Source organism: Canis aureus, chromosome 20, assembly GCF_053574225.1.
Source record: "Canis aureus isolate CA01 chromosome 20, VMU_Caureus_v.1.0, whole genome shotgun sequence".
NCBI classification, from domain to species: Eukaryota; Metazoa; Chordata; class Mammalia; order Carnivora; family Canidae; genus Canis; species Canis aureus.
In genome coordinates, this window is record NC_135630.1 from 43373366 (window position 1) to 43400635 (window position 27270).

General features: G+C 41.5%; 1 long non-coding RNA gene across 1 annotated transcript in view; it reads left to right on the top strand.

The window, feature by feature from the left end:
* Nucleotides 1-26397, top strand: part of LOC144291750 (uncharacterized) — a 62843-nt gene extending 36446 nt beyond the window's left edge. The window contains exons 2-3 of the long non-coding RNA XR_013359222.1: nucleotides 23412-23453; nucleotides 23804-26397. This is a non-coding gene — a long non-coding RNA (uncharacterized LOC144291750). The remainder of the gene's footprint in view (nucleotides 1-23411; nucleotides 23454-23803) is intronic.
* The last annotated feature ends 873 nt before the right edge of the window (nucleotides 26398-27270 follow it).

A 27270-nucleotide genomic window follows, 5' to 3' on the forward strand; every position in this document is an offset into this window, starting at 1 on the left:
GTTAACAAGTGAGAATACTGGGAAAGCTCCATTTAAGGGGAGATGTGATGAGCATTAAGGAGGGCACATGATGAGATGAGCACTGGGTGTTATATGTTGGCAAACTGAATCGAAATTAATTAATTAATTAATTAATTAATTAAATTGACTCAGCTAGCATGTTCCTTTCACCCCTTACCGATTCTCTTCTTCCTGCCACAAATGTAAATGAGATGGCTGGAGAATGGCAGCCATCTAGTGGTCATGAGACAAGTTTGCACTAAAGATGTTTGGAGCGGAAAGATTATAGAAACCTAGGTCTCTGATGACAGCCTGGAGTGGCCTGTTCAGTCCTGAAATGACTATATCCGGACTTCACACTATGTGAGAAAAACAAAAGCTTTAATTAGAATAAGACGTTATATTTTCAATACCTGATATTTGTAGCTGAATGTAAGCCTTAAGTGATACAGCATAGTTATTAAATAACCAACTGCCTAGTCAGTCACAAAAGAAGGAAAGTTTTTTTTTGCATTTTCATAATCGATATTATTGCAGGTACACAGTAAGACTGTTCGGTGCTAGGCACATGGTATTTGTCTACCAATTCCAAATTGATACAGAGGAGCTCATGCCTTGTTTGGTTAACACCTAAATTTTATTTCCTGGTTGCAATTGTATCCTGGCAGTACCTAAATTTGAATCATTTTTTTGAATCATTTTTTTAAAGATCTATTAATTTATTTGAGAGAGAGAGCATGCACAAGTGGGGGGAGGGGCAGAGGGAGACAGTCTCCAGCAGATTCCCCACTGAGTGCAGAGCCTGATGTAGGGTTCCATCCCTTGACCCATGAGATCAGGACCTGAGCTGAACCCAAGAGTTGGATGCTTAACCAACTGAACTACCCAGGCGTCCCATGTTGTTGGGTTTTTTAGGATTTCATTTTTAAGTAATCTCTACACCTAACATGGGTCTTGAACTTATGACCTTGAGATCAAAAGTTGGATGCTCCACCAACTGAGCCAGGAAGTCACTCACCTAAGTTTGAATCTTGATAATAGAGTGAGATAAAATATGTAAAAAAAAGGCTTAGCACAATTCATGGCACATAACATTTAATGCTGTGAATGAATGCAGAAAGCTAGAGACTTAACTAAATCTGTACAGTGAAGGGATGTTATATGACAATCCCAAAGAAAATGTGTTCCTGAAATACTAATTTATTATATATTACTAAGAATTATGGGTTTACTTGATTGTATAAACTATGGTCCAAATAATAAATACGTAAATAAAAATGTTAGATATATAAAATAGACAATAATAAAAGAGAATGATTTTTATTAATTACATTCTTATGTGGGGAACTGCATAGTCCCAAAGTGGCAAAAGGAGCTACATGGGGAGAAAGCATTGGGAGTCATTAGGTGATAAATAATCACAGACTCAGGTTAGACTTTGCAAAAGCATGGTCCTCAGCAAGAGTATGAGACTGTCCTTGGTGACTGTGCACCCTAATGCACAGTTCTTTTCTCAAGAGTTAAACTGTCACATAGTTCCAATCAAGGTCACATTTATCCATAGTGAAGACAAACCGAGAAGGTGGATGCCAGGCTCATGGATCCTTGGAGCACTGGGGAATCTAAACACAGCTAGCTGGTCAACACAATCTCCCTTCCTGCCCCTTTTACTCTGTGTAGGTTCCTGCAGTGTTTGAATCTGTCAAACCAACCAGGTATGGCTCCAGATATTTTTGTTCATGGTTCTTTGTTTTGTTCTTGGAGGTAGATAAAGAAGCTCTCTGATATCTTCTGTATGAAGAGCTGCTTATAAACTATGACACTTCAGAGCTGGGATGGTGGTTGACATTGCTAGATGTGGAGACTGACATAGCCAGTCTTTTAAGACCCAGTGGATCCTCTACCTGTGTTTCTTTCAGACAGGCTCAGCCCCTTAAATGACACATTTCTTTGTTCAGTAATTATGTATCGAAATGATTTACTAAAACACCAAATAAATGGCAGAAAGAGAAGACTACAGAGGAATTAATAATCCTCTTTATGAATACACTCAATTCAAGAAAGTGAAAGAAAAGGGCCCGTTACCATGGAAGGTTTGCATTACAAGTGCCATCTCTCCCTGCTAAAGTGTATGCAGGACAGTTTCTGCTCTCACGTATTTTGAATGAAAGTCTACTGAGCATTCAGAACATTGGAGAAAATATGTAATGGTAAACTACAAGGGACTTCTTTTTTTAAAATTGTATTTACTTATTTACTTATTTCTTTTGGGGGGGGGTGCAGAACACAATTTGGAGTATGGGCAGAGGGAGAAGGAGAGACTCTGAAGCAGTCTTCACACCAAGCACAGAGCCTGACACAGGGCTCCATCTCACAACCCTGAGGTCATGATCGGAGTCGAAATCAAGAGTCAGACCAACTGAGCCACCCAGGCACCCCTACAAAGGACTTTTTATACATACACATTTCCATCTTTTTTCTAGAGAAATAAGTTCAGAGACAAATAATATAATAAATTATTACAACGTAGATCCCATTAAATGAAATATATATGTATTGGCTCTAAAAAACGTATTCACTCCTCTCCCTTCCTAACAAATAAACACTATATTCCTCCTTTCAAAAACCTTTCTTAAAGTTTTGCATTGTGTCTGGTCCATTGTTAGAAATTAGAAATAAAAGATGAATAAAGATAAATGCTACCTTAAAGGGGAGTAAAATAGTACAGTGGTTGAGACTCTAGAGCCAGATTGCCTAGTTGTCAAACCAGCTCTGCCATTTATGAGACCATTAGCATGGGCAATTACACCTCTTTGTGACTCAATTTTCTCCTCCAAAAAATGGGCATAATAATAATACCTACCTCACGGTATTGTTATGAAGAGTGGATGAGGAAAATGACATCATCAATATGGCAAAATAAAGTTTTCTATCTTCTTTCCCCCAAAGAACACTGATTTTGACAATCATCCATGGATAATATGGCCTTTGTAGGAGTCTGGGAGTCCACCAGAGGAGTCCCAACACACTGTTAGAACAAAAATAACTCAAGACTGGACAAACCAATGAGGGTAAGAGGAACAATTTCACCTTCCCCTTGTCTTCCCTTCCCCCAGGCAGCACAGCTCAGTACTAAGAGAGAACATGATTCCTCCCACAGGGAAAACCAAGAGTATATAAATGAGCCCTCAGCTTCCCTGGATGTGTTATACATTGCCAGAGAGTTCCTTTTGTCTCTCACTTCACTGAGAACACTGAGTTGTGAGCTACAGGACTGGGGGACACTGAGTGGCTGGGAGGACATCAGCCAGGGCTCAGAATAAAACATATCAAGTAGATGCAGACCCTACTAACCATATCAGCGATTCCTTGGGAGGTCGTGTCTGTGGATCCCCCACCAGCTGGTCTGCAACCAGCCCCCTGAGATTTCACATTCTTCACCCACAAGCCCCCATCCTATTACAGTGTGCACCACCTTACCAATGGTGGTAAGAGTGAGCCTTTGCAGATGGCTGGTGAGCATGTGCAAAAAGCCAGCCCAACTCTGCAGGACTGAGAGAAATCACACAGACCTAAGAATACAGCATTTCCCTGAGGAAAGCAAGCAAAGGGAGGCTGTCAACACTCATCCTGGCTTTGCAGCCATACAGTCTTAAAGTACTCGGTAAGAATTACCCCCTCAAAAGAAACAAGAAATGTGAAGCAGGTAAAATCATAGAAAAGATCTGAGAAGGCCTCAGAATCCCTAACAAAGCTGAAGTATTTCTCTCCTGAAGCCACTCAGTAAAGACTGGAGAAGATAATTGCTTCTTCTAATACAAAAACAGCAATGTAAAACTCCAAGGAAAATTTAAAAATCAAGGAAACCAAAGCCACCATCAAAGGAATACAATGATTCTCTATTATTGTCCCTAAAGAAATGTAGTTTTCAGGCCTACTGGGGAATTCAAAACATCTTTTTTAAGGAACAAAACAAAGAATCAGTACTATCTGCCAGAGAGATACAGAATTTGGATTACAATTCAATGTCAGAAATCCAATTCAGAAGAACAATTATAAATATACTGGTGGCTCTGGATAAAAGCATAAAGGAATCAAGAGACTTTATGACTGCAGAATTTAGATCTAATCAGGATGAAATTAAAAATCAATTAAATGAGATGCAATCAAAATGGGAGGTCCTAACAATGAGGGTTAATGAGGTAGAAGAAAGAGTAATATAGAAGACAAGTTGATGGCAAGGAAGGAAGCTGAGGGAAAAAGGGGGAAAACAATTAAAAGACCATGAGGAAAGGTTAAGGGAAATAAATGACAGCCTCAGAAGGAAAAATCTCTGTATAATTGGGGTTCCAGTGGATGCCAAGAGGGACAGAGGGCCAGAAAGCAGATTTGAACAAATCATAGCTGAGAACTTCCCTAATCTGGGGAGGGAAACAGGCATACAGATCCTGGATACAGAGAGATTGCCCCCTAAAATCAATAAAAACCATTCAACATCTTGACATTTAATACGGAAACTTGCAAATTCCAAAGATAAAGAGAAAATCCTTAAAGCAGCAAGAGTCCAGAGGTCCCTGACTGACTTATATGGGGAGAAATATTAGATTAACAGCAGACCTCTCCACAGAGACCTAACAGGCTAGAAAGGGCTGGCAGGATGTGTTCAGGACACTAAATGAGAAGAACATGCAGCCAAGAATACTTCATCCCACAAGGCTCTCATTCAGAAAAGAAGGAGAGATAAAGAACTTTCAAGATAGGCATAAACTGAAAGAACACGTGACCACCACACCAGCTCTGCAATAAACATTAAGGAGGACCCTGTAAAAGAAAGAGGAAGCCCCCAAAAAATAATCTACAAAGACAGGGACTGAATAGGTATTACGATGACATTAAATTCATAGTTTCAATAGTAACTCTGAATGTGAATGGGCTAAATGATCCCATCAAAAGACACAGGGTTTCAGGCTGGATAAAAAAGCAAGGCCTATCTATTTGCTGTCTACAAGAGACTCATTTTAGACCTAAGGACACCTCCAGCCTGAAAACGAAAGGGTGGAGAAGCATTTACCATTCAAATGGTCCTCAAAAGAAAGCTGGGGTAGCAATCCTCATCAGATAAAGTTTATCCCAAAGTCTGTAGTAAGAGATAAAGAGGGACACTCTATCATACTTAAAGGGTCTATCCAACAAGAGGACCTAACAATCATGAATATTTATGCCCCTAATGTGGGAGTTGCCAAGTATATCAATCAATTAATAACCAAAGTAAAGACATACTCAAATAATAATACACTAATACTGGGAGACTTCAACACAGCACTTTCTGCAAATGACATATCTTCTAAGCACAACATCTCCAAAGAAACCAGAGCTTTAAATGACACGCTGGACCAGATGGATTTCACAGATATTTACAGAACTTTACATCCAAATGCAACTTAATACACATTCTTCTCAAGTGCACATGGAACTTTCTCCAGAGTAGACCACATACTGGGTCACAAATCAGGCCTCAACTGATACCAAAAGATTGGGATTGTCCCCTGCATATTTTCACCATAATGATTTGAACTTGAACTCACTCACAAGAAGAAATTTAGAAGAAACTCAAACACATGAAGGTTAAAGAGCATCCTGTTAAAAGATGAAAGGGTCAACCAGGAACTTAGAGAAGAATTTAAAAGACTGATGGAAACTAATGTAAAGGAAGATACAATCATTCAAAATCTATGGGATTCAGCAAAAGCAGTCCTGGAAGGAAATACATCACAATACAAGAATCCCTCAAAAAATTGGACAAAATTCAAATACACAAGCTAACCTCACACCTTAAGGAACTGGAAACAGAACAGCAAATAAAACCTACACCAAGCAGAATAAGAGAGTTAATAAAGATTCGAGCAGTACTCAATGAAATAGAGACCAGAAAAACTTTAGAATAGATCAACAAAACCAGGAATTGTTTCTCTGAAAGAATTAATAAGAGATAAACCCCTAGCCAGACTTCTTAAAAAGAAAAAAGACAAAAATGGAAACCAAAACAAAGCAGGCATAGAGACACTTACATTAGACAAAATAGACTTTAAATTAAAAAATTGTAAAAAGAGACAAAGAAGGGCAGCCCGGGGGGCTCAGCAGTTTAGCGCCACCTTCAGCCCAGGGCATGATCCTGGAGTTCTGGGATCGAGTCCCAGATCAGGCTCCCTGTATGGAGCCTGCTTCTCCCTCTGCCTGTGTCTCTGTGTCTCTCTGTGTGTGTCTCTCATGAATAAACAAATAAAATCTTTAAAAAAGAGAGAGACAAAGAAGATGATTATATAATGATAAAGGAGTCAACTTAGATATGATTGTAAGTATACATACACCCAATATCAGAGTGCCAAAATATATTGAGCAAATACTGAGAGATCTAAAGGAGAAAAAAGACAACAACATAATAATAACAAAAGCTATCAATACCCTATGTTCAACAATGGTTAGATCACCCAGAAAGAAAATCAATAAGGAAATACTATATTTGAAATATACTTTAGACTTGAAGAAAATGGACCCAACAGATATGTACAGAACATTCCATATAACAGAGAAGACACATATTCTTCTCAAACATGCCCAAAACATTCTCTGGGATATATCCTATATTAAGTCACAGAATAAATCACAGCAAATTTAAGAAGATTGAAATCATACCAGGTTTCTTTTCTGACCACAATGGTATGAAACTAGAAATCAATAATAATAGAAGGAACACTAAAAAACTCACAAATATGTGGAAATTAAACAATATCCTCCGGAACAACCAGTGAGTCAAAGAAAAAAAAGCAAAGAGAAATTTTAAAAATCTCCTGAAGGGGCAGCCCCGGTGACGCAGCGGTTTAGCGCCGCCTGCAGCCCAGGGCGTGATCCTGGAGTCTCGGGATCGAGTCCCACGTCTGGCTCCCTGCATGGAGCCTGCTTCTCCCTCTGCCTGTGTCTCTGCCTCTCTCTCTCTCTCTGCATCTCTATGAATAAATAAATAAGATCTTAAAAAATTAAAAAAAAAAAAATCTCCTGAAACTGGGGCTCCTGAATGGCTCAGTCAGTTGACCATCCAGCTCTTGATTTCAGCTCAGATCATGATCTGATGGTCCGGGATTGAGCCCTTCATTGAGCTCCATGCTAGGCAGATGGCTTGTGGATATCTCTCCCTCTCCCTCTGTCCCTCCCTCAGCTTGCACACATTCTCTCTCTCTCTCTCTCTCTCTCTCTCTCTCAAATAAATAATTCTTTAAAAAAAATCTTGAAACAGATGAAAATGAAAATATGAGATACAGTAAAAGTATTTCTAAGAGGGAAGTTTATAGTGATAAAGGCCTACATTAAGATAAAAGGGGTTCCAATAAATAACCAAATTTATACCCCAAAGTAGAAAAAGAAGAACAAGCTAAACCCAAAGATAGCAGAATGTCCATACTTAAAGTCATCTACAGATTCAGTGCAATCCCTATCAAAATTCCAATGGTATCCACAGTTAATATCAGCCTAAATGGAGAGAAACTGAAAGCTTTTCCACTAGTCGGGAATAGGACAAGGGTACCCTCGTCACTTTAATTCAACACAGTACTGGAAACACTAGTTACAGCAATCACGTGACAAAAAGAAATGAAAGGCATCCAGATCAGTAAGGAAGACATAAAACTTTCACTCTTTGCAGATAGCATGACACTATACATAGAAAACCTGAAAGAGGGATGCCTGGGTGGCTGAGCGGTTGAGTGTCGGTCTTTGGCTCAGGTCACGATACCACAGTCCCAGGGTCGAGTCCCACGTCGGGTTCCCTGAGTGGAGCCTGGTTTTCCCTCTGCCTGTGTGTCTGCCTTTCTCTCTGTGTCTCTCATGAATAAATACATAAAATCTTGAAAAAAAAGAAAACCTGGAAGACTTCACACACAAAAAACAAAAAACAAAAACCTGCTAGAACTAATAAACAAATTCAGTAAAGTCGCAGGATACAGAATCAAATGCAGGATAACGCGGCCGCCGGGGGTACGAGGGTGGAGGATGCACCCAGAGGAGCACTCGGGAAGCCTGGGGACCTCTCCCTCTGCAGAAGCTCGACACGTTCTCCCCCAGCCTGGTGGGGACCCACGTTCCCCTACCTGCCGCCCTCGGGATGGAGAGAGGAGATTCAAGAGCATCATTACGGATGAGGGTGACTGCAAGGCCGCACTCCAGGGCTGCAGGGCAGTGCACTTCCCCGCGCCCTCCTGCCTCGCGCGGTCCCTCATCTTGCGCAGCAGGTGGTGGCCACCGCTGGCTTGGACCCTGAGCATACAGGCGGTGATTTCAATGAAGAACCAGCCAAGCTCAGTCTTATTCCACTCCTCAAGCACCTAGTGCAGACGGAGAGGAAGCCGGTGAGAGAGAGCAGGGGCTGCCCAGAGGCTCCCTTCCCTGGCTCCCCGCCTTCCTCTGCGATAGAGACGCCCGCACTCCATCTGCTCCGCGCGAGGCCCCCAGGCTCCAGGTGCACTGCTCAGGAGCTGTTTTCTGCTCACCACCAGTCAGCTGTATTTGACTTCAGGCTGGTTATGCCGGGTGATTGCCGCAGAGCCGAGCACCCCTCCTGTCACAGGGTCGCCTCCTCAGAGGCCTTCCCTGCTCCCCTGACCTCCTCCTTCTGTGTAGCAGTTACTGCCAACGAGTTTTATGTTTGCATAATCACTGTCGTGGTTCCCAGCCCTGTGCAGACAGGGACTTTGGTTTTTTCGTTATCACATCCCCCAACGTTTAGAACAGTCCTATGTATTTGTTGACTAGATACATTAAGTTTTAATTTAGTGACATTTGAACACACACACACAAAAGCACTGTTTCAATGAAAATAAAGTTAAAACTGTTTTGGAAAGAACAGTCAAGGCAAATCAGTGAAGCCACGTGGGGACTGTCAGGAGGAGAGGCACTGGGCAGGCTGAGTCAGTGGAGGGTGCAGATCATGATCTCCAGGTGGTGAGTTCAAGCCCTGCATGGGGTAAAGAGGTGACTAAAAAAAATAATAAACTTTAAAATGAACAAACAAATAAGGGGGAAAGCCTGTAAAAATAATTCTGGAAAGATTCTGCGGCAGGCACCTCGCAAGTAAGCATCCCTAAATGTGTTCCACGTGAAGTCACTGGAAGCAGAAATTCTAGATGGTGAGAAAGAGGACTACAGTGTTGGCCAGCAGAGCCACACTTCAAGAAAAGGACTGGATGGGTGATGAATGTGCCTTCCTCTCTCTTCAGTTAAAATAAATGTTTACCTACTAACGATGCTGACACATATCTAGAGGAGGGAGTCCTGGCGTTTACCTCGACATGTATTTTTAAAAGATCAAACTGATAGAGGGGGGACAGATAGTTGATCAAGTATAGTAAAATGCCAGCAGGAAAATCTGGGTGGTGCACACACAAATGTTCACTACCCAATTCTTTCCACTTTGCTGTATGTTTGAACATCTGGTTCATAAATAAAATGTTGGGGGAAATGTCTGTTTCCCCTACTTTGACTTTTTTTGATTAACTGTCAAACAGCCAGTCCCAACCTGACCAGGGAAGCAAGTTTCCATTCCGCCTCCCATGGGGAATGATGACAGGACCAGTAAAAGGCCATAGGCCTGACATGGGAATGGTCACTAAATGGTGAGAATGACTGCTGCCAAGATAACCTGGGGACTCAGCCCAGTGACCAGCTATCCTATCTTACAGTATCCCTTGACTCAGGCTGAGTCCAACCTGCCACCAGCAGTGACCACATGAAGGAGGCGGAGGAAGTCTTCACTGTGGCCACCAAATCCCTCTTGTCCTAGCAGGGTCCCCGCTGCAGCTGGGGACAGGGCCTGGGACGCACCTCTGCCATCTTGTTATGCTCCATGCCCAGCACATCTTCCATCAGGTGGTAAGCCTCACAGATGAGCTGCATATCGCCGTACTCTATCCCATCGTGCACCATCTTCACAAAGTGTCCTGCTCCTTCATCTCCCACCTGTTAGAGCAGCGGGTAATACCCCAGAAAAGCCCACATCAACTTCTTTGGCAAGCTTCCCTCTCCCTATAAAAAATGACAACTGTGAAGCAAATATCTGCAGTATTTTTAAAATGAAGAATCACTCCATAACAACTCCACACAAGCTCAGTGCAGTCCAGGGCTTGCTGCAGACCGACTCTGAATTAATTTCTCTCAAGGTTTTTCCAATCATCCCAATTCACTGTGAGTGCCCACAGCTCCTCAGCCACCATCTCCCATCCTCCCCTGTTACTAAGGGCCCCGCACCCCCAGCCTGCCCACCAGTGAAACGAGCCCTCATGCTCCTAAGGTCACCGCCCTCCTAGTCACTGGGGTTACAGTAAGTTGGCTAATTAAATCACTTGTACTTTTAAAAATGTATAAATGTGTTGTAGTTGTTTCTAAGGCTACCAATGGGTAAAATGACTGTAGATCCAGGTCTGGCCCTCAGCCTGGTAGGCCCAGAAATGTGTTCCTGCCAGGGTCTCACAGCAGCCAGGACACTGACTTATAATAACCCTGGCAAGATGTATACAGTCAGAATACCAGTCTATGAATTTAGAGCAAGACACTTAACTACAGATCCTTAGTGGCTACAAGTGTTAGTCCCATTGTTCGTTCTGTCCTTGCAGATGAGCTGTGTGGGAAGCCAAATAGTCTGAAAACTGTCTAGTGGGCCAGGAGTCAGAGCAAAGGGGGTATTGTGGTCAATTATTCGGTGGCATCGGATGCTGCAGTCAGGTGCACCCATCCCGACGACAGGCATCCCCCTGCGATGTTTGCTCGACCTGCACAGTCTCTGCTCTGGCTGGCACCGCTGGGAGCCGTACTATGGATGTTTACATCACAGACCTCCACCCTCTGAGCTGCCACTGCTCGCCTGCCCCCTTAGGATTTTGACACCTTCTGCAGCTGCTAAGTAACATGGCTAAGAACATCTTACTTCACTGCATCCTTCCTGTAACTTCAAGAATGAATTAAGGCATGCCTGCTTTCAGTATCTCTACCAGGTTTTTCAATATCCTGAGACTGTGGAAAGTCAATCCCTGACTCTATTAGAACACTTCAGGGCCAGTACTGGTTTTTCTTCACAATTCTGTCCTAAGCATGTCTACAAAGAAGCAACAGTTGAGGTCCTGTTACTGTAGCAATCAGCTACCAAGGCCTGAAAGTTCCCTTCCTAATCCTTCATACTAATGAGAAAATCCTCAACCCTCCAAATCTGGCCCAGTATCTCTTGGCCCTAAGCAGACTTTGCCCGAACTCAGTGACCACTGGTTAAAATGTATGGACCAGTGTGGGGGCCCCGACTGCCACCACCGAGCATGGCCAGGCCTCCCCTATTCCTCGTACACCTCAGGCCTCTTCCATCTCACCTCTTATATCCCTCATACAAAATAAAACTAATAAAGGGGGTTAGGAGCTAAAGAGACCTCAGAGACCATCCAGCCCACCCCCCATAGTTTATAGACAACACTGAAACCCACATACTGTTCTGAGTCGCTAATGTCGCACAGTGACTGGAGAGACAGAATTACAGGCCAGGTCCCCCAGCCTAGTGATTTTCCCACCCATGGCATGGACCGAGGCTGCGGTAGTGATAAAACTGATTTTAGCAGCAACACAAAATGCAGGAAGGGAGGCATACAGGAGTCAGCCTAGGCCTCCCTCCCATTTCATGAAGGCAAAAGGCCATATATAATGTGCTCTGTTCAAGGACAGAATACCTGTGTCCCAGGCTACGGGAGAGAGATTTTCCATATCCATGGCCAGGACATCTGATAGCATCAGCCATTCAATCTTCCTTCCATGCAGGCAGAGAAAGCCCACTTTTGATTTTGACATTTTCTTCATTTTCATGAAGTCACACAGCTAAAACGAATCTCGCTTCATCTCATCCTTGCTGTGCCTTCTTAAAGAATCCAACTTTTAGATGAAATGAGGAGGCCTGTTTTTAATACCAGCCTCAAGGCTCTGAAATATTCAGTTAAGATGCAAGGACACGTAAAACAGTCATGCATCTTGGGCCTTAGCTGCACTAGCGACTTTAAGATTGAGCCGCTTGTCACACAACTAACTGCTGCCACAAGGTGGTCCTGGCTCTGTGCACTGTGTCATGTCTGCACCCAAGTTACAACCTGGTTTGAAAGAGAAGCCAGAACTTGCCCAGTCACAGCAGGGATCCGCCGATCTGACCTTAGCAAGGCCTTGGAAGATTGTCTTGATGTGGAGCCTGTGGGGTGGAACCATGTAGGTTAGCTGCTGAAAAGAAGGACTGAGATCTCAATTAAATATTCAAGGACCTCCAGCCACCCACGATTTTTTTCTCTGAATGGGAGGTGGAGGCACTCCCCTCAATGGAAAAAGTAATGAATATGCCAAGTCCATGAGGTAAGCCCGTGAAAGGCTGCACACTATCTGGTTAGAGAAGATAGATCAGCTGGAAGGATCAAAGCACCAGGAGAAATTTATTCGCACTATCAAAAGGAGTTGTGTTTCATGGGAGTACATAACTGTGCAGGATTTCCTGGAGCAGCATTCATTATTACTCCAAGGAAAGGGTACTGTGCTTCACCCCACTGACCCCCAGGACAGGTTAGCTCATGACTTACTAATAAAGCCTTCTTTACAACGACAACAACAACAACAAAAACCAAATGTACAGAAATCCATTTAAATAATGAAGCATCAGAAAGAGAATTTAAGGAATCAATCCCATTTGTAATTGCACCACAAACAATAAAATACCTAGGAATAAACCTAACCGAAGAGGTGAAAGACCTGTACTCTGAAAACTGTAAAATACTGATGAAGAATTTCAAGATGACAAGATGAAATTCAAGAATTTCAAGATGACACAAAGAAATGAAAAGACATTCCATGCTCATAGACTAGAAGAACAAATATTATTATAATGTCTATACTACGCAAAACAATAAACACTTTAATGCAATCCCTATCAAGCTACCAACAGATTTTTCAGAGTGAGAACAATCCCACAATTTGCATGGAACCACAAAAGACCTTGAAGACCAAACCAGTCTTGCAAAAGAAAAGCAACATCACAATTCTGGACTTCAAGTTATATTACAAAAGTATAGTAATCAGAACAGTATGGTACTGGCACAAAAATAGACACAGTTCAATAGAAGAGAATAAAAACCCATAAATGAACCCACAACTATATGGTCAACTAATTTTCAACAAAGTAGAAAAGAATATCCAATGGGAAAAAGAATGTCTCTTCAACAAATAGTTGAGAAAACTGGGCAGTGACATGCAGAACAATGGACCTGGACCACTTTCTTACACCATACACAAAAATAAAGTAAAAAATATTAAAGACTTAAATGTAAGGTGTGAAACCATAAAAATCCTAGAAGACAACATAGGCAGTAACTTCTTTGACATCAGCCATAGCGACTTCCTTCCAGATAGTTCTCTTGAAGCAAGGGAAACAAAAGCAAAAATTAACTATTAGGAATTCCTCACGGAAAACAAAGCTTCTGCACAGTGAAGGAAATAATAAACAAGACTAAAGAGCAGTTTATGAAAGGGGAGAGGATACTTGAAAATGACATATCTGATATAGTGTTACTATACATAATATACAAAGAACTTATAGAACTCAACACCTAAAAAAAAAATTATTCAATTAAAAAACAAGCAGAAGACATGAACAGATATTTCTCCAAAGAAGACATCCAGATGGCCAACAGACACATGAAAAGATGCTCAACATCAGTTATCATCAGGGAAATGCAAATGAAAACCACAATGAGATATCATTTCACACCTGTCAGAATCGCTAAAATGGATTAACACAAGAAATAACAGGTGTTGGCAAAGATGTGGAGAAAGGGGAACCCTCTTGTGCAGGTGGTGGGAATGTAAACAGTTCAGCCACTCTGGAAAACGGTATGGAGTTTCCTCAAAAAGGTTAAAAATAGAACTATGCTATGATCCAGTAATCATGCTATTAGGTATTACTCAAAGAATACAAGAATACTAACTCAAAGGGCTACACACACCGATATTTATAGGAGCATTATCTACAATAGCCAAACTATGAAAAGAGCCTAACTGTCCATCAACTGATGAATGTACAAAGAAGATGTGGCATATATACAGAGTGGAATATTACTGTCATTAAAAAGAATGAAATCTTGCCATTTGCAACAAGATGGATGGAGATAGAGTAATGCTAAGCAAAATACATCAGTCAGAGAAAGACAAAAACCATATGATTTCACTCATATGTGGAATTTAAGAAACAAAACAAGTGAGCAGAGGAAAAAAAGGAGAGAGAAACAAACCAAGAAACAGACTTTTAATTATTTAAGAGAACAATATGATGGTTACCAGAGGGGAAGTAGGGGGCAGGGAATTGGATGGGGATCAGGGAGTCCACTTATGACGAGCACCAAGTGATGTATGGAAGTGTTGAATCACTATATTGTACACCCCAAACTAATAACTAATATTACACTGTATGTTAGCTAACTGGAATTTTTTAAGATTTTATTTATTCATGAGAAACAGAGAGAGAGAGAGAGAGGCAGAGACATAGGCAGAGGGAGTAGCAGGCTCCCTGTGGGGAGCCTGATGCAGGACTCGATCCCAGGACTCCAGGATCATGACCTGAGCCAAAGGCTGATGCTCAACCACTGAGCCACCCAGGTTTCAAACTAACTGGAACTTAAATAAAAACTTTAAATGAATTCCAATGGCACTTTTCACAGAAATAGAAAAAGAATTTTAAAATGTATATGGAATCACAAAAGACCCCAAATAGCCAAATCGATCTGGAAAAAGAACAAAGCTTGAAGCATAATGCTTCTTCATTTCAAACCATAGTACAAAGCTGTAATAATCAAAACTGTATGATATAGGCATAAAAGCAGACACATAGTCTAATAGAGCAGAATCAAGAGTCCAGAAATAAACCTTCCAGCATATGGTCAATTAATATTTGACAAGGGAATCAGGAATATTCAATGAAGAAAGAATGGTATTTTTAATAAATAGTGTTGAGAAAACTATTTCACATGCATAATAATTTAATTGGACTTCATTGTTACACTGCTCATAAAAATTGACTTGAAATAGAGTAAAGCTTGAATGTAAGACCTAAAAACTATAAAGCTCCTGGAAGAAAACACAGCGAAAAAGCTCCTTGACACAGCTCTTGACAGTGATTCTTTGGCTATGTCACCAAAAGCAGAAGCAACAAAAGCAAAACTAAACAAATGAAACTACATCAAATGAAAATCTTCTGCAAAGCAAAAGAAACAATCCACAAAATGAAAGGGCAATCTATAGAACAGGAGAAAATATTTGCAAGCCATATATCCAATACGGCATTAATATTTAAAATAGATATGGAACTCATGCAACTCAATAGCAATATATATATTATGATAAAAAAAATGACCAGAGGACCCAAACAGACATTTTTTTCCAAAGAAAACATACAGATGGCCACTCAGTACATGAACAGGTGCTCTACATCACTCGTTGTCAGGGAAATGCAAATCAAAACCACAATGAGCTTTGGTCTCACAACTGTTAAAATGGCAATTCTCAAAACGAGAGAACAAATGCTAAGGAGGCTAGAGAAAGGGAACTCTTATACACCGCTGGTGGAAATTGGTGCAGCCATTATGAAAAATTATGGTGGTTCCTCAAAAAAAAAAATCAAATAAATAAATAAATAAATAAATAAATAAATAAATAAATAAGTAAGTAAGTAAATAAAAAGAGAACTACCATCTGATCCCACAATTTATCACTTGTGGATATTTAACTGAAGTAAAAGAAGCAATAACTCAAAAGGCATCCCCATATTCATTGTAGCATTATTTACACAGCCAAGACATGGAGGTAACCTAAAAGTCTGACGATGGATAAATGAGTAAAGAAGACGAGGTAGATATTTATAATGAAATGTTATTCCAACTTGAGAAAGAAGGAAACTGTGCCATATGCAACAATATGGATGGATCTTAAAGGAATGCTAAGTGAAATAAGTCAGGCAGAGAAAGACAAATATTGAATGATCTCATATATACATGGAATTTTTAAAAGCTGAACTCAGGGAAGCCCGGGTGGCTCAGCAGTTTAGCACTTGCCTTCAGCCCAGGGTGTGATCCTGGAGTCCCGGGATCGAGTCCCAAGTCAGGCTCCCTACATGGGCCTGCTTCTCCCTCTGCTTCTCTCTCTATCTCTCTGTGTCTCTCATGAATAAATAAATAAAATCTTTAAAAAAAAAAAAAAGCTGAACTCATAGAAAGAAAGAAGGGTGGCTGTCAAGGTCTGGGGGTGGAGGAAATAGACAAATGTTGGTCAAAGGGTACAAACTTCTGGTTAGAAAATTAGTAAGCTCGAGGGATCTAATGTACTACAATGTGACTGTGGTTAACAATGCTGTATTGTACACATGAAAGTTGCTGAGAGAGAAAATCTTGAATGTGCTCACTACACATGCACACACACACACACACACACACACAGGTAATTATGTGAAGTGAAGGAATTGTTATCTAACCGTACCTTGGTATTGTTTTACAGTATATGTGTATCAAGTCACCTTGAACACCTAAAACTTACAAAATGTTGTACCTTGATCACCTTTCAATAAAGCTGGGGAAAAAAAATAAAGATTAACTGAATTAATATTTGTTAAGCACTTAATGTTAAAATGTAGGGATGCCTGGGTGGCTGAGAGGTTGAACATCTGCCTTTGGCTGAGGTCATGATCCTAGGGTCCAGGGATCAAGCCGCACATCGGGCTCCCTGCTGAGAGCCTATTTCCCCTCTGCCTATGTCTCTGCCTCTCTCTGTATCCCTCCTGAATAAATAAAACCTTTTTCTAAAAAAAGAGTTAAAACCTATAGGGTTTTTTTTGTTTATATATATATATATATAATATATATAATAAAAAATAATAATAATAAAAAAATAATAAAAATAAAAAAATAATATAATATATATTAAAATACATATCTTTTAATTGAAGTTTGATTTGCCAACATATAACACTCAGTGCTCATCCTGTCAAGTGCCCTTCTCAGTGCCCACCTCCCCTTGCACTGCGCCTTGTTCAAATCCCAGAGTTAGGAGTCTCTCATGGTTTGTCTCCCTAACTTTTCCCACTCAGTTCCCCTCCTTTCCCTTGTAAGCCCTTTTACTATTTCTTATATTCCCCATATGAGTGAAACCATATAATGTTTATCCTTCTCCAATTGACTTACTTCACTCAGCATAATACCCTCCAGCTCCATCCACATTGAAGCAAATGTGGGTATTCATCCTTTCTAATGGCTGAGTAATATTCCATTGTATACATAGACCACAGCTTTATCCATTCATCTGTCGATGGACACCGAGGCTCCTTCCACAGTTTGGCTATTGTGGACATTGCTGCTATAAACATCGGGGTGCAGGTGTCCTGCCATTTCACTGCATTTGTATCTTTTGGTTAAATACCCAGTAGTGCAGTTGCTGGGTCGTGGGGTAGTTCTATTTTTAATTCTTTGAGGAACCACCACACAGTTTTCCAGAGTGGCTGCACCAGTTCACATTCCCACCAACAGTGCAAGAGGGTTCCCCTTTCTCCACATCCTCTCCAACATTTGTTGTTTCCTGTCTTGTTAATTTCCGTCATTCTCACTGGTGTGAGGTGGTATCTCATTGTGGTTTTGATTTGTATTTCCCTGATGGCAAGTGATGCAGAGCATTTTCTCATGTACTTGGTGGCCGTGTGATGTCTTCTTTGGAGAAATGTCTGTTCATTCTTTGGAATGGACATTCCAAATGGAAGGGTCCATGTCATGATTGGATTGTTTGTTTCTTGGGTGTTGAGTTTGATAAGTTCTTTATAGATCTTGGATACTAGCCCTTTATCTGATAGGTCATTTGCAAAAATCTTCTCCCATTCCATACATTGTCTTTCAGTTTTGTCGACTGTTTCTCTTCCTGTGCAGAAGCTTTTTATCTTGATTAAGTACTGAATGTTCATTTTTGCTTTTGTTTCCCTTGCCTTCATAGATGTATCTTGCAAGAAGCTGCTGTGGCCAAGTTCAAAAAGAGTGTTGCCTGTGTTCTCCTCTAGGATTTTGATGGATTCATGCCTGACATTTAGATCTTTCATCCATTTTGAGTTTATCTTTGTGTAAGGTGTAAGAGAATGGTCCGGTTTCATTCTTCTGCATGTGGCTGTCCCATTTTTCCCAGCACCGTTTATTGAAGAGACTGTTCTTTTTCCAGTGGATAGTCTGTCCTGCTTTGTCGAATATTAGTTGACCATAGAGTCGAGGGTCCATTTCTTGGTTCTCTATTCTGTTCCATTGATCTATGTTTCTGTTTTTGTGCTAGTACCACACTGTCTTGAGGATCACAGCTTTGTAGTAAAACTTGAAATCCGGCATTGTGATGCCCCTGGATCTGGTTTTCTTTTTCAATATTCCCCTGGGTATTTGGGGTCTTTTCTGATGCCACACAAATCTTAAGATTATTTGTTCCAACTCTCTGAAGAAAGTCCGTGGTATTTTGATAGGGATGACATTGATCATGTAAATTGCCCTGGATAACATTGACATTTTCACAACATTAATTCTGCCAATCCATGAGCATGGAATATTTTTCCATCTCTTTGTGTCTTCCTCAATTTCTTTCAGAAGGGTTCTGTAGTTTTTAGGGTATAGATCCTTTACCCCTTTGGTTAGGTTTATTCCTAGGTATCTTATGCTTTTGGGTGCAATGGTAAATGGGATTGATTCCTTAATTTCTATTTCTTCAGTCTCATGGTTAGTGTATAGAAATGCCACTGATTCCTGGGCACTGATTTTATATCCTGCTGCACTGCCAAATTGCTGTATGAGTTCTTGCAATGTTGGGTGGACTCTTGGGTTTTCTGTGTACAGGATCATGTCATCTGTGAGGAGGGAGAGTTTGACTTCTTCTTTGCCAATTTGAATGCCTTTTATTTCTTTCTGTTGTCTGATTGCTGAGGCTAGGAATCCTAGGACTAAGTTGAATAGCAGTGGTGAGAGTGGACATCCCTGTTGTGTTCCTGATCTTAGGGGAAATGCTCCCAGAGTTTCCCCATTGAGAATGATATTTGCTGTGGGCTTTTCATAGGTTGCTTTTAAGATACTGAGGAATGTTCCCTCTATCCCTACACTCTGAAGAGTTTTGATCAGGAATGAATGCTGTATTTTGTCAAATGCTTTCTATGCATCTATTGAGAGGATCATACGGTTCTTGTTTTTTCTCTTGTTGATGTGATCTATCATATTGACTGTTTTATGAGTGTCAAACCAACCTTGCATTCCAGGGATAAATCCCACTTGGTCATGGTGAATAGTCTTTTTAATGTATTGCTGGATCCTATTGGCTAGTATCTTGTTGAGAATTTTTGCCTCTGTGTTCATCAGGGATATTGGTCTATAATTCTCCTTTTTGGTGGGGTCTTTGTCTGGTTTTGGAATCACGGTGATGCTGGCCTCATAAAACAAGTTTGGAAGTATTCTATCCCTTTCTATCTTTCAGAACAGATTTAGTAGAATAGGTATTATGTCTTCTTCAAACGTTTGATAGAATTCCCCTGGGAAGCCATCTGGCCCTGGAATTTTGTGTCTTGGGAGTTTTATGATGACTGTTTCAATTCTGTCACTGTTTATCGGCCAGTTCAGGTTTTCTATTTCTTCCTGTTCCAGTTTTGTTAATTTGTGTTAATTTGTTAATTTGTTGTCTAGAAATGTGTCCATTTCTTCTAGATTGCCTAATTTGTTGGCATATAGCTGCTCATGATACGTTTTTAAAATAATTTGTATTTCCTTGGTATTGGTTGTGATCTCTCCTCTTTCATTTATGATTTTATTAATTTGAGTCTTTTTTCTTTTTAATAAGTCTGGCTAGGGGTTTATCTCTCTTATTCTTTCAAAGAACCAACTCCTGGTTTCATTGATCTATTCTAAAGTTCTTCTAGTCTTTAGTTCATTGAGTTCTGCTTGAATATTTATTATCTCTCTTCTGCTTGGTGTAGGTTTTACTTGCTGTTCTTTCTTCAGTTCCTTTAGGTGCAAGGTTAGCTTACGTATTTGAGTTTTTTCCAATATTTTGAGGGATGCTTGTATTGCAGTGTATTTCCCTCCGAGGACCTCTTTTGCTGTATCCCAAAGATTTTGAATGGCTGTATCTTCATTTTCATTAATTTCCATGAATCTTTTTAATTCTTCTCTAATTTTCTGGTTGACCATTCATCTTTTAGTAGGATACTCTTTAACCTCCATGTGTTTGAGTTTCTTCCAAATTTCTTCTTGTGAGTGAGTTCTAGTTTCAAAGCATTGTGGTCTGAAAATATGCAGGGGACAATCCCAATCTTTTGGTATGGGTTGAGACCTGATTTGTGACCCAGTATGTGGTCTATTCTGGAGAAAGTTCCATGTGCACTTGAGAAGAATGTGTATTCAGTTGCATTCATATGGAAAGTTCTGTATATTCTGTGAAATCCAACTGGTTCAGTGTATTATTTAAGGCCCTTATTTCTATGGTCAGTTGTGCTCAGAATATCTGTCATTTGCAGAAAGTGCCATGTTGAAGACTCCTACTATAAGTGTATTTTCTAAGTATATCTTTTTGGTTATTAATTGATATACTTGGCAGCTCCCACATTAGGGGCATAAATATTCATGACTGTTAGGTTTTCTTGTTGGGTAGACCCTTTAAGTATGATAGAGTGTCCCTCTTCATCTCTTACTATAGACTTTGGGATAAACTTTATCTGATTGCTACCCCAGCTTTCTTTTGAGGACCATTTGAATGGTAAATGCTTCTCCACCCTTTCGTTTTCAGGCTGGAGGTGTCCTTAGGTCTCAAATGAGTCTCCTGTAGACAGAAAATAGATGGGTCTTGCTTTCTATCCAGTCCAAAACCCTGCAACTTTTGATGAGATCATTTATCCCATTCATGTTCAGATTAACTATTGAAAGATATGAATTTAGTGTCATTGTAATACCTATTCAGTCCCTGTCTTTGTGGATTATTTCTTTGGGCTTCCTCTTTCTTTTACAGGGTCCCCCTTAATATTCTTGCAGAGCTCATTTGGTGGTCACATATTCTTTCAGTTTCTGCCTATCTTGGAATCTCTTTATCTCTCCTTCTATTCTGAATGAGAGCCTTGCATGATAAATATTCTTGGCTGCATATTCTTCTCATTTAGTGCCCTGAATATATCCTGCCAGCCCTTTCTGGCCTGCCAGGTCTCTGTGGAGAGGTCTGCTGTTAATCTGATATTTCTCCCCATAGAAGTTAAGAATCTCTTTTCTTGTGATGCTTTAAGGATTTTCTCTTTATCTTTGGAATTTGGATGCTTCACTATTAACTCTTGAGGTGTTGAACAGTTTTTATTTATGTTGGGGGGCGGGGGTAACCTCTCTATCTCCTGGATCTGAATGCCTGTTTCCCTCCTCCAAATTAGAGAAGTTCTCAGCTATGATTTGTTCAAATATACTTTCTGGCCATCTCTTTCTGATGTCTTCTGGAACCCCACTTATCCATAGATTCTTCCTTCTGAGGCTATCATTTATTTCCCTTAGCCTTTCTTCATGGTCTCTTAACTGTTTTTTTTTTCTCAGCTTCCTTCCTTACCATCAACTTGTCTTCTCTGTCACTCACTCTTTCTTCCACCTCATTAACCCTGGCCATTAGGACATCCAGTTTGGATTGCACTACATTTAATTTTGGACTGATTAGATCTAAACCCTGCAGTAACAAAGTCTCTAGAGTCCTTTAAGTTTTTTTCCAGAGCCACCAGTAGCTTTATAATTGTGCTTCTGAATTGGCTTTCTGACATCAAATTGTAAACCATATTCCGTAACTCTGTGGTAGACAGTACTGTTTCTGATTCTTTGTTTTGTGGGGAGTTCTTTCTAGTCATTTTGCTCAGTCCAGAGTGGCTGTATGAGTGGGCTGAGTCAAGAATATCACACATGCCCTAAGTAAATTTCACCCTAGATTATTCTGATGAGGTCAGAGACCAGAAAATGAAAATGAAGACAAGAACAAAATAAAAGGACCACTAAAGTGAAAAACATATTTTAAAAGAAAGTAGTAAAAAATAAAAGGCCAAAAATCCCAAAGAAGAAAAAAAAAAAAAGTAAAGAGGAAAAAAAAGAGAAAAAAGGGGAAAAGGGGGGGGCAGGGGACTGGGAGATGGTGGTTAAGAAGTTGTAGTGGAGGGAGAATGTAGTCTAACTGAGCAGTCCTAGAGGGTGATCCTCTTGGTTGTGAGTGTATTAAATTCTGTATGTTAGAAGATGCTCAATCTGAAACTTATGTAAACCAGCAATACTTGTAGAAAGCCCCAACATTGACCACCAAAACATAAACAAGATAAAAGAGGGAGGCAGAATGGGAAGGAAGAGAGAATATAATCTCACAGAATGAACCAGCACAGTGTTCCACTTCGTTCTGGGTGTTCATGGTTTAGAAGGTATTAACTTCTGCCCTTATAGAACAAAATGAGGCAGAGAAAACAAAAACACAAAACAAAAACCCATTATCCCATATATCTCCTAAAATTAAATTGAGTATGTTGAAGGGAATTCAGAAGTGAAAAATATATCTAGGACCTGTAATTGTAGATTTATGGAAGTCAAAAAGGAAGAAACTTAAAAATGAAGAGGTGCTAAAATATTGTAGTTAAGGCAGGAAAAGAGAAAAAATATTGGAAATTTTTAGTCTGATATAAAAAAAAGAGTTGTAACGGAAAAAGGAAAAAAAAATTAAAAGGGGGGGAAACCCTCTAGTTGTACATACTTTATTCCCTCGGTCCTGGAGCTTCCCAGCCTGCTGGGTCCGGAGCTCGCCCTTCCCCGGTCCTTCCAGCGGGTCTCCCGGGGGCGGGGCCTGCGGTGCTGCGTCTCAGGTGCGCGCCCCTGGGGGATGCCCCGCCCCCGCCAGGTGCCCCCCAGGCCCGTGTCCTCCTGGGATCGCTCCCGGGAGCCCCCGAAGGCAGCAGGGCGCAGCCCCCTCCCCGGGGCCCCGCCCGACCCCCGGCTTCCCCCGAGGCCCCGGGTGCGCTCCAGCCCTGCCCCGAGATGGGCCGCGGTGGGGGTGCGCTCTCCCCCGGCGCCCTCCTCTGCTCGTGACCCCGGGACCTGGGGGTCCCCCGCCCTCCTGCCGGCCTCCCCGACCCCCTGCCGACGCCCTGGAGGCCTTTCCCTCCGGGGAGAGGAGGGCGCTTCCCGGGGGCTGGGTCTGCCTGTCCCGGAGGCTTTGCTCACCTACTTGATTCTTTATTTTTTTCCATCTTCCTACCTTATTGGAAGTGAAAACCCTTCTCTCTGTAGTGTTCCAGCTGTTCTCTCTTTAAATCTCAGGTCGAATTCGTAGGTGCTCAGGATGTTTTGGAAGTTACCCAGGTAAGTTGTGGGGCCCCTACTCCTCCTCCACCATCCTGCCCCACCCTCCAACCTATTGTTTTTAAGTAAGTCAAATAAAGGCACCTGTGGTTTAGGGGCAAAACCAGGCAATCTGAGCAATGTGAAAAGTGCTGTGATTGAGATGTGTTCTAGAAACCAAAAAGGAAGAGACCTACCCTGATGGGAAGGTCAGGAAATACTTCTCAGAGAAGGCGTGGGGGAGAGTCCTGTAACTGCATCTTGCAGGATAAACAGAAGTCCTCCAGAGACCAAGGAGGAAGCAGAAACTCCGTAATATCCAGGCCTGAGTTTCCCTTCTCAATTTGTCTTGTGTCTTCACCCTCCCCTAGGTCCTTCCAGACCCAGGAAAGAGGCAAACCCCAAGGCATACCACTCGGGCTAGGCTGAAAAAGGAGAGCTCAGGAGTTTCACTTTCAAAACCTCATCCCTGACTGGTCAGTCCTCAGATGATTGGTCAGCGGCCTCCTAAATGCCCTCAGGTATCATAGTGACCAGCCTGAGCAGGCCAATTTCAACCAGAACTGGGCTGCACCAGTGAGCCCCGTGGAGCCTACAGAGCAGCTGTGTTCCCGAAGTCTGAAGGGCCCCACTCTGCAGGGATGAGGAGCAGAGCTGCGTCGAAGCGATGGAGGAAGGGCAGCCCTCGCTGAATTCCAGCCTTCCTTGGCTCCCCTGGAAGAGCTTCCTTCCAAAGAACCGAAGCCCAACCTGAAAGAACCAGGTCTGTTGTGTACAGGATGATAAGGACCAGAAACCTCTACTTTCATCCTAATCCTCCTACCTGTGTGTCTGCATGAAGAGAATTGTCCAGGCCAAACAACAACAGGCAGACCTCACTTCCTGATCTGAAGCCTCACAGGTAAGAAGACTCCAGCTTTTCTCCTTTGTAGCAGAATTTTTGTAACAAGGACTGTTGTCAGACTCCATTCCATTCCGTATTGGGGCTCCCATCTTCTACCTACCATGTCTCCCATTTATGTCAACTGGCTTCTTTTGTAACAGTCCCTACGTCAATTAACTAATGTCCCAAAGCAGCAGAGATAGGGGGACAGATGATCAGTAAGTAAACACAAAAATAGAAAAGTCTATCATTAAAGGCTTGGCTTCTTCTCAGAGAAACTGGTTTCTAGAGCTCAGAGGCTGGCATCCATGAGAGAGAATACCAGATTCACAAGTTCACCCAGAATTTAGTAATTGTCTAGTTACAAGTTAGTACCTGCTAACTATTCCTAAGGAATGTTTGCCCTTGGGTGCTGCATATTTATAGGATTCCCAAGCCCCCGCAAGTGGAGGGAGTCCTTTTATAGCCAACCTTATTTATTGAGTTACCCAAATTCGTGCAGCATGAATTCACTAACTATAACATTAGTAGCTTGGTTCTGGGTGGCCTTGGGATATATATGTATATATAATATATATATAATCTCTGAGGCAGAGTCCTTGAGAAAGAAGCACATGAAGTACCTCTCTCCCCTACCCTGTTCTGGAAATTGAAGAACAGCTCCATGCACAGCTGGTACCCATTCACTTCTATTCCCATTGGAATTTGTCTCCTCAGTATGCCTTGCCAACTATAAGCCCTAGTCTATGGTTCTCAGCTGCATCAGCATCAACTGGATGGGACTTGATAGGAATGCAGATTCATGGGCTCCACCCTAGACCTATTGAATAAGAAACAAGGTAGTGCCCAGAAATCTGTATTTTAACAAGCCCACCGTTGATTCTGAGATGCATGCTCAAGTTTGAGAAATACTGATCTCGTGGTGAGACTGGCTTTCTATTTGCAGTAGTGATATAAAATTTCCATTGTAAAGACCTTTATTTAAGTTAAAAAAGAGTCTAAGGAAAAATGCTAAATAAAAATACAGGTGGCATGCAGACATAGCTTAGGTATGGCTATGTCTTGGCTGTCAAGGACCAAATCATGGGATGTCTGGCTTTGTGCACCGTCTATTTTTGTCACAACCACTTCACTCTGCTGTTGTACTATGAAAACGGCCATAAACATAATGTAAGATGAATGAGCTTGACTGTGTTTTTAAATGAAACTTTATTTACAGAAACAAGCAGGAGGCCAGATCTGGTCCCAGGGAGGGAATCTGCCAACCTCTGAGAGGTTTATATAGTTTCATCAATCAGAATTTCTATTTCAGCTTATCTTGGATCCTGTTTTGTTTTTTGTTTTTTTTTTTGGCACTGTTATTCTTTGCGTATGTTCTGTAGAAATTCTATGTACCCACAATAAAAAAAGAGAAAGTATAACTATGAAGAAAAGTGCAAAGCATGGCCTTTCCAAAGGCTATAATAGCCCCATTTTACCCGAAGGAAACATGTAATAGCCCCATTTTACCCGAAGGAAACATGTAATAGCCACATTTTACCCGAAGGAAACTGAGGCACAGGGCATGATTGGGGCCTCCTATGCCGCACAGTCAACCCTGTGTTCCTTGAGCACGAAAGGCTCCATTTCTATAAAACATGACAGAAACAGTACCTACCAGAATTGTTCGATGGTAACCCAAGACCTGCAGTTGAATTCAACCACACTGCTCCTCCCAGTTGAACTTCCCCTAGGAAAACAATTTCACTTTCTGTGATCTAGATATCCAAATTATGCTACCTCTCTTATGGGGGGGGGCACACAACCAAGAAACAATAAAAATGGGCAAAGTAGTTAATTACTGGCTTATGTATTTCCCTGGATTTTATCAATCAATGATCCATCTGGAGATCCTATTCTGTTTAAGGGAACAGCTGGTACGCCTTCCTCACCATTAGTAAAGTATGAACATTTTCAACAGGATAGGGACAGGTTTGATCTAGCCAGGATGGCATCTAGGTTCCATCTGAAGGCTTTTGGGGGAGGGGGTTGGGGGTGAGGCTTCAGGCCAAAAACATAATTATTAAGAAAACTAGAAACGAACGTGCCTCGGTTCCTATACTAAATACAGGAGTGGAATGCTGGGTATGAACTCCTGATGCCGGGAAAAATGTGAAAAGATATGTAGCATTTTCTCATTGCTTTTTGAATTAGCATAAGCTAGGTTATCTCAGCAACAGCTTCCAAACTTCGGTAGCTTAATGCAGCAAAGGATTCTGGGTGAGGCAGGTGCTTCTTGAAAGCAGCTTTCCTTGTGTTATGGCTCAGGGGTCAGGTGGTTTTAATCTTGCACGCAGCTCTGCCCCTAAATCCAGAGCCTCCTGCAGGATCGCATGCCCAGGCAAAGAGAGGTGAGTGGGCGACTACCGCCTCTGCTCACAAGTCACCCAGAACTAGGCACGTGGCCCTGTCCAGGGCAGGGGGGCCTGTCTTCCCCGGCTGGGAGGGGAGGAGAACTGGGTGAGATACCATCACTGCTGGGACTCCACAGCACCAAAGGGAGGTCTGCTTACACGAACGCCAATCACACCTTAGAGGAGGGTTAAATAAGGAGTGTTGTTGTTGTTTGTTGTTTTAATTGAAATACGGCACACAATGCAGCATATTGGACAATTGTGTACATTACTCAGTGCTCACAAGGAGAAGTGTCGCCACCATCTGTTACCCTATAATGTCATTAAAATATTATTGACTGCAGTCCCTATGCTGTACTTTTCATTTCCGTGGCTTACTTGTTTTATAATTAGAAATCTGTATCTTTTAATCCCCTTTAGCCATTTCGTCCATCTCCCCGCCAGTTTGTTCTCTGTATTATGAGTCTGGGGTTTCTTTTTAAGTTTTGATTTTAATTCCATCTATCTTAGAGCGCAATATCAGTTTCAGGTGCACAGTATAGTCAACACTTCCATACCACAC